Raw genomic sequence first — 8298 nt, forward strand, 5'->3', positions numbered from 1 at the left:
GTTCTTACTATATTAAAAGACCAAAGTGTTATGCAGTCTAAAATCAAACATCAGTTTGAAAGAAAGAGAATTGTCATGGCAAAATTCTCCTTGTGGCATTAAGAATCAAAAGTGCACATGGTCGAGAAAAAGTATTGCATGTTTGACGTAAGAAACAAATCAAATTACCTGTTAATTATTCATCTCTTTCATCACTGCACATGATAAAATCAATTTAAATGCCAAAAATCACTTTTATCTAATATATTGAAGCCATAGACACGAAAGGTGAGAAGTTCAGAGATATAGTCAAGCCTCTCTTCGATAAGTTTTTAATGAGCACAAACATGTATCATCGTCATAATCAAAATCAAGAAGTTTGATCTCAAAATGCTAAACTATCTACAATTTACATTAAGGATAACAATATCAACTGTGAAAAAAAAACTATTGGAAAAGAATTGTCAATTCAACCAAGAGTTTAGATCAGATCAGAAACATAATTTACCTCTAATTAACTATTAAATTGAAGCGCTGCCATGGCATGAATCAATAATCTCTGAGAAAAATAGAATCAAATGTTTACATGCTCGTTAAGAAAGATGCCCGTGACACGTAGAGCACACGTGTTTGCTATTTGAGGTGGGAGAGTCCCAATGAATTTTTTCAAGTCAATTTAAGTGTACACATAGATGATGCAAAAAGTACAAATTGAAAAAGCTGTATTCGTCCCTTTCCTTCTCATTTATATAAAGTAGTAATATATTAGATAAGTGAGTATCTAAAATAAAAAAAAATGAGAACTGTTATAAATATATTATATTATGGATGTTCATTTAGTACTCCGTTGTAAATAAGCTTCCTGAAGAAGCTTATCCATATGGGACTCCACCGTAAATATGTTATCAATTTAGTACTATATTGGAAATAAGCTTCCTGAAGAAGCTTATCACTTCGGTACCCGGTTATGGATAAACATTACCCCCAGTAGAAGTTTATTCATATCGGGTATAATAAGCTTATCTTTTCAGCCCAGTTATGGATAAACATTAACCCCGGTAGAAGATTATCCATATCTGGTACAGTAGCAGCTTACACAGCAGCTTGTAGCAGCTTACACAGCAGCTTGTAGCAGCTTACACAATAGCTTGTAGTAGCAACTTACACATCAGCTTATAGTAGCTTACACTGCCGCTTGTAGTAGCAGCTTACACAGCAGCTTATAATAGCAGCTTACAGAGCAGCTTCATTTCTTCTATAAATAGAAGAGATTTCAGTTCATTATGTACATCAGTTTGAGTTCGAATAATATATCAGTTTCTCTATATACTTGTCTTTACTTTACAGTCTTTGTTTTATAACACGTTATCAGCACGAAGCTCTACCATCTCGAGCAAATATTTTGAAAGTATCTGAGGTAAGAACTTTCTTTTCCTAAATAATGTCAAATCTTTCTAAACTTGAATTTGTAGCCCTGGATATATCGGGCAAAAGCTACATGTCTTGGGTGCTTGATGCTGAAATTCATCTTGATGCGATGGGTCTGGCAGACACCATCAAGGATAAAAATCAGGCATCAAACCAAGACCGTGCCAAAGCAATGATATTCCTACGCCATCACCTTGATGAGGGCCTGAAAATGGAATATCTCACTATTAAAGATCCAGTCATACTGTGGAATAATTTGAAAGATAGATATGACCACCTGAAGATGGTCGTTCTTCCACAGGCACGTTATGATTGGACTCATCTAAGGCTACAAGATTTTAAATCTATCAGTGAGTATAATTCTGCTATGTTCAGAATTATTTCCCAATTAAAATTATGTGGTGATAATATTACTGATCATGATATGTTGGAGAAAACTTTCACCACTTTTCATGCCTCGAATATGCTCCTGCAGCAGCAATATCGAGAGATGGGATTTAAAAAGTATTCTGAACTTATCTCACATCTTCTTATAGCAGAGCAACATAATGGGCTATTAATGAAAAATCATGAAAGTCGACCTATTGGTTCTTGTCCATTCCCTGAAGTGAATGAGACGAACTTCCACCAAGCTAAACGTGGAAGAGGTCGTGGCCCCAGTCGTGGTCATGGTCGTGGTCGGGGAAGAAACCCCAATCATGGTAATAATAATGCACCAAAGAAGCCTCCTCACCACCAGCAGTGGAAAAGGAAGGAACAAAAGCATGAAGCGGTGCAAGCGCCAAATGTAGAAAATGCATGCTATAGATGTGGAGGAAAAGGGCACTGGTCACGTACTTGTCGTACGCCAAAGCACCTGGTTGAGCTTTATCAAGCCTCCCTGAAGAAGACAGAGAAAAATGTTGAAGCAAATTTTATTTCTGAAGATAATTTAGACTTCATGCATTTGGATGTAGCTGATTACTTTGCACTCCCAGAAGGAGAAACAAGTCATGTAATCAGTGGTGAATCTGTAGAAATGTAAATATTTTAATTTTTGTTATTTGTAATAGATAGTATGGTTATGTAATTGTTGTACATAAAGAAAAATTATGATTTGATAATGATGTTTACTATAATATATCTTATTTATGTCATTTTAAAGAATATGGATAATATTATTAGATCAACTTAAACTCTAGCAGAGTTTGCAAGAAATATACAACCACCAGGAAGTAGTTATATTTCATATATCTCATTGTAATTATATTTTGTTAACCACCAGAAGTGGTATATGTCTATGATCACCAGAAGTGATAATTTAGGCTTTCTATAGTTACAATTGAAGATAAGCTACATAAATATTCTCTATATTAAATGCACGCCTCGATTTGCTCCTGAAGTAGTAAATATTTTAAAAGAGGTTGAGGCATCACAATTTGATGTGATTAATGCGCATTCAGATAATTATGTTCGATTTCCTGAAGGATGAGAACTTTTGATAATATTAATTCCATTCCCTGAAGTGAATGTGACAATACTAATAAGTCGGGTAAATATGAACGCGCTCTTGATGTGAATACATTACAATTCACCTCCAGAAGAGTTAATATAATTGAGAGAATATATACTCAATATTTCGTATTTTAAATTTGCTCCTGAAGAAGTAACACAGTTGAAATTGCCTCCTGAAGTGGAAAAATATTATGAAGAAGAGTTTTCGTGTGCTTAAACAATTGTTTTACATTGTTTATTTGATTGTGATTTTCTCTCATGACACCAGCAGTGTCTGAGCAATATTTGATAGTACAAAATGTATCAATAACTCCTGAAGAGCTAAATGTTTGCCTAAAGAATACATGACACCAGTAGTGCCAGATAAATATTAGATTGTGGATAATAAATTAAGGCTCTCGAAGAGCTTATATACAAATATGTCATTCATATTATATGATTATGGTCAAAACATATGTTGTAGTAAACCTGAAGTTTACTAATACAAATGTCTATCATATTGAGACTACAAATGATTGGAAGATTGATAATCTTCATGTTTCCACAATCATAGGGGGTAAAATAATATGTATGTGAGAAGTTACCTACCTTATTCTTTAATTTGTACTATATCATGTATCACAGTAAACCAGAAGTTTACTAAAGCAAAAGTTTATGCCATAGTAAACCAGAAGTTTACTAAGAGATAGCACATGACATGATAAACTTGAAGTTTTCATTTGCCATTTTTAAATGAGCTATTTGAGAATTCAGATAAGCATATACTAAAGAACTAGAAGATTCTTCAGGAATTCTCATGTGTTGCTTGTTCTCATAATGAATTGATTATACCAGCTAAAGTTGGGACTAAGACCCCTGATTCTGAAATATATAAAAGGTGAATATGGGCCCGTTCACCTATCATGTGAACCACTTATAGGTGCATATATGAGATGGTTACATGTGTAATTATTGTCAACCTGCAGTTTGGCATTTGGAATTGCTTTTCTCGATTAAGAGCATAATTTTCAGATTATGAAATCAAGACAGTTCATCTTGATAATGCTGGTTTATATCCAAGCTGGTTTAGCATTGAATACCTCCTATTAATGTCTAAACCATTGCTTATGAGAACAAAGCTTCATGTGTTGGTCTAAGATTTTCTAAATTGCATATAGCAGCACTTGTATGCATCAGATCAACAATATATGATAAGTCCTCCCTTCACAATTGGTTTAGGATCAGAAACCAAATATTTTTACTATCTTTTGTTGTGTGGTATATGATTAATTTCTCTACCATAATACACAAAGATATGTTTCCCAAAGATGATTGGGGATATATGTTAGTTTTTCTAACATTTGGGGGATGGAATAAGCAGTTGAAAAATATGCTATATGAATCGAATTATCATGATCCTCACTTAGAAGATAATTCAAGTCGAATGTCAGAAGCATTTGCTGATCTAAAATTAAATATCATATTTCAGCTGCAAATGCTCCTATTAAAATTAAAGTCCCTGAAGGATAGAGTTTACTGTACGCATGAAGCGTGGTAGACCAATCGGTTCCAAAGGTAACAATCCTTGAAAAATAGTAGGAGCTAATGATCAAAATGATCATAATGAGGAGGAAATAAGCTCTAGAAGAGCCCACGACATAACATTTCATGAAACTCCCGAAAAAGTTCAGGTACCTGAAAATAAAGAAAGTGATGAGATCTCCACAAGTTATGTCGCTTCGGAACTGACACAAAATGATCGTCGACGATACATTTAATACAATATAGTGCACAATATTGTAAACGATTGTGAGGATCGGACTAGCAGTCCAGACACTTGAAGATGTCGTACCATTTAGATACAAGTCTTAACCTATATGACTTATTTGGCTAAATCTATATGAAGATCCTTGAAGGATTGAAAATGCCCGAAGCATATAATTCAAAGTCTTGAGAAATGTACTCGATCAAATTATAAAGATCTTTGTACGGTTTAAAGCAATCTGGGCGCATGTGGTATAATCGCCTTAGTGAATATTTGCTGAAAGAAGGTTACATAAATGATGTTATTTGTCCATGTATTTTTATAAAGAAAATGGCATCAGAATTTGTTATACTTGTTGTTTATGTTGATGACATAAATCTTGTTGGAACTCCAGAAGAGCTCCAAAAGGCAATTGAATATCTTAAGAAAGAATTTGAGATGAAAGATCTTGGAAAGACAAAACTTTGTCTTGGTCTGCAAATTGAACATTTAGCAGACGAGATCTTTATCCATCAATCTGCCTATACAGAAAGGGTCTTAAAACGCTTTTACATGGACAAAGCGCACCCATTGAGTACACCAATGGTTGTTCGATCACTTGAAGTGAATAAGGATTTGTTCCGACCTCCAGAAGAGGACGAGGAACTCCTTGGTCCCGAAGTACCCTATCTCAGTGCAATTGGTGCACTAATGTATCTTGCTAATGCTACAAGGCCTGACATAGCATTTTCTGTTAATTTACTAGCAAGATATAGTTCTTCTCCTACACGGAGACATTGGAACGGGATTAAGCATATATTGCGATATTTAAAGGGAACTCTTGATATGGGTTTGTTTTATGCTAACAAAGATAGTGCAGACCTTGTTGGTTATGCAGATGCAGGTTATTTATCTGATCCCCATAAAGCTCGATCTCAAACCGGCTACGTATTTACATATGGAGGTACTATCATATCATGGCGCTCCACAAAGCAATCTATTGTTGCTACTTCTTCAAATCACGCTGAGATAATAGCTATTCATGAAGCAAGTAGGGAATGCGTATGGTTGAGATCAATAATTCATTTTATTCGAGAAAAATGTGGTTTGGAATGTGAGAAAAGACCCACAATTTTATACGAAGACAATGCTGCATGCATAGCCCAATTGAAGGGAGGATTTATAAAAGGAGATAGAACGAAGCACATTTCACCAAAATTATTCTACACACACGATCTTCAGAAAAGTGGTGACATTGATGTGCAACAAATCCGTTCAAGTGATAATCCAGCAGATTTATTCACTAAATCTTTGCCAACTTCAACTTTTGAGAAGATGGTATACAAGATTGGAATGCGGAGACTCAAATATTTGAAACAAGGTTTTCATCAGGGGGAGTAAAATACGCGATGCACTCTTTTTCCCTTACTAAGGTTTTTTCCCATGGGGTTTTCCTTATAAGGTTTTTAATGAGGCACCTAACAATGCGTATTACTAAATATGTGTACTCTTTTTCCTTCACTATAATTTTTTTCCCACGTGATTTTTCCTAGTGAGGTTTTAATGAGACACATTATCTTTTAATGAACATCCAAGGGGGAGTGTTATAAATATATTATATTATGGATGTTCATTTAGTACTCCGTTGTAAATAAGCTTCCTGAAGAAGCTTATCCATATGGGACTCCACCGTAAATATGTTTATCTATTTAGTACTATATTGGAAATAAGCTTCCTGAAGAAGCTTATCACTTCGGTACCCGGTTATGGATAAACATTACCCCCAGTAGAAGTTTATCCATATCGGGTATAATAAGCTTATCTTTTCAGTACCCAGTTATGGATAAACATTACCCCCGGTAGAAGATTATCCATATCTGGTACAGTAGCAGCTTACACAGCAACTTGTAGCAGCTTACACAGCAGCTTGTAGCAGCTTACACAGCAGCTTGTAGCAGCTTACACAACAGCTTGTAGTAGTAGCTTACACAGCAGCTTATAGTAGCTTACATTGCAGCTTGTAGTAGCAGCTTACACAACAGCTTATAATAGCAGCTTACAGAGCAGCTTCCTTTCTTCTATAAATAGAAGAGATTTCAGTTCATTATGTACATCAGTTTGAGTTCGAATAATATATCAGTTTCTCTATATACTTGTCTTTACTTTACAGTCTTTGTTTTATAACAAGAACCTAATTTTATAATTTACAAAAAAATGAATGATTCTAACATTGCTTGCACAACTGAAATGGGAGAACCCAGAAAACATACTTTCGCCTTTCTATGTTTTGGATAAACATGAATGATTATGTGACACTGTTTTTTAGTCTGTCCCCTTTCTATATTTGGTAATAATTCAACTTTAAATTATTATTATTTTACCCTTAATGAGATGATTTCTAACCACACAAGTTTCTATTATTTGTTTTAGATCACAAGTTTCAAAAGTATTCCTTTATTTCATAAACTCTGTGTCCAGTCAAACACCTTCATATAAATTGAGACGGGTGGATTATAATTTATGTGAGAAAAATAAATGATAATTTAGATTATTAGATATAGTTACATGACTAACTAATGAATATAGAAAAATAATTCAGTAAAAACATAAAATAAGATTAAAAGAAAACTATTGTGATTATATTAATTAGAGGAAGAAATTAAGTTATTAAACACTAATATAAAAACAAGAGAAATAAATTTATCAATAATGAGAAATAATTGTATAAATTATGTAGGAAAATGATATATATGAAACAAAATTCAACAGTACTAGTGAAATTCAAGACACTGTCCTGAATATTTGAACAATAACATTGAACTTCAAGGCACATGAGCCAGAATTAAGTACAAAAATACTTTTATAAAAGTTAATAATTTGTGACCTATTAGAATCTATAAAGTTAGTTGACTTTCAATTCTACTATACTACAGCTCCTCTGGGCAAGAAGATTCATTTTAACTATCGTAATCATCACCGACTTTCTCAGGTGGCATTTTATAATCAGAATTTCTTTTCCACTCTCCATGGGCCCAAAGATTTGCGGCAAGTTCTTTTCTGAAGTTTGATATTGTATACGGGCGAGATCGGGAGGCCTAATTTCACGATCATTGCGTCTCAGCCTCAAAAAGGCCCCAAAGATCCTGGAACACAGCTCGAGGCTTCGATCTCGAAGGCTCTTCACACTCGATCTCGACGCAGCAAGAGTCGGTGGTTATCGAAGGTAAGCGGGAAGTTCCCTAGGCATGTGATCTGGACTGGCGTCACCTGCAAGAATAAGTACCAGTCTAAACCAGCTTACTAGGTAGATGTGCCAGCTATCCTACTTTGTAATAAAAGCATTTGTACTATGTTGGTATTCTCCCTAATATATAAAGGGGATCCTTGCCAATTTGGAGGATATCTAATACTCAAGATTAAATACACAAGAACATTCTCTCTTCTCTCTAACATATTCTCTTGATTTCATTACTTCCATTTATTGCTTATATCCATTGTGTTCTATTTATTGTTCTTCATTTATTGCTTATCATTGATCATAAAGAGCCTTCATCGTAGCTCTCATAACTGTTATTCCTCCCTCGATTGCCCTAAGTCGGCCACCAGACTCGACCTTGAGGCCCCATATACGCTAGCTCGAGGCCTAGATCTTCAGTCGTTTGGTTTGACTATCA

The sequence above is a fragment of the Nicotiana sylvestris genome, chromosome 9 (genome assembly GCF_000393655.2).
Source record: "Nicotiana sylvestris chromosome 9, ASM39365v2, whole genome shotgun sequence".
In the NCBI taxonomy this organism is placed as follows: domain Eukaryota; kingdom Viridiplantae; phylum Streptophyta; class Magnoliopsida; order Solanales; family Solanaceae; genus Nicotiana; species Nicotiana sylvestris.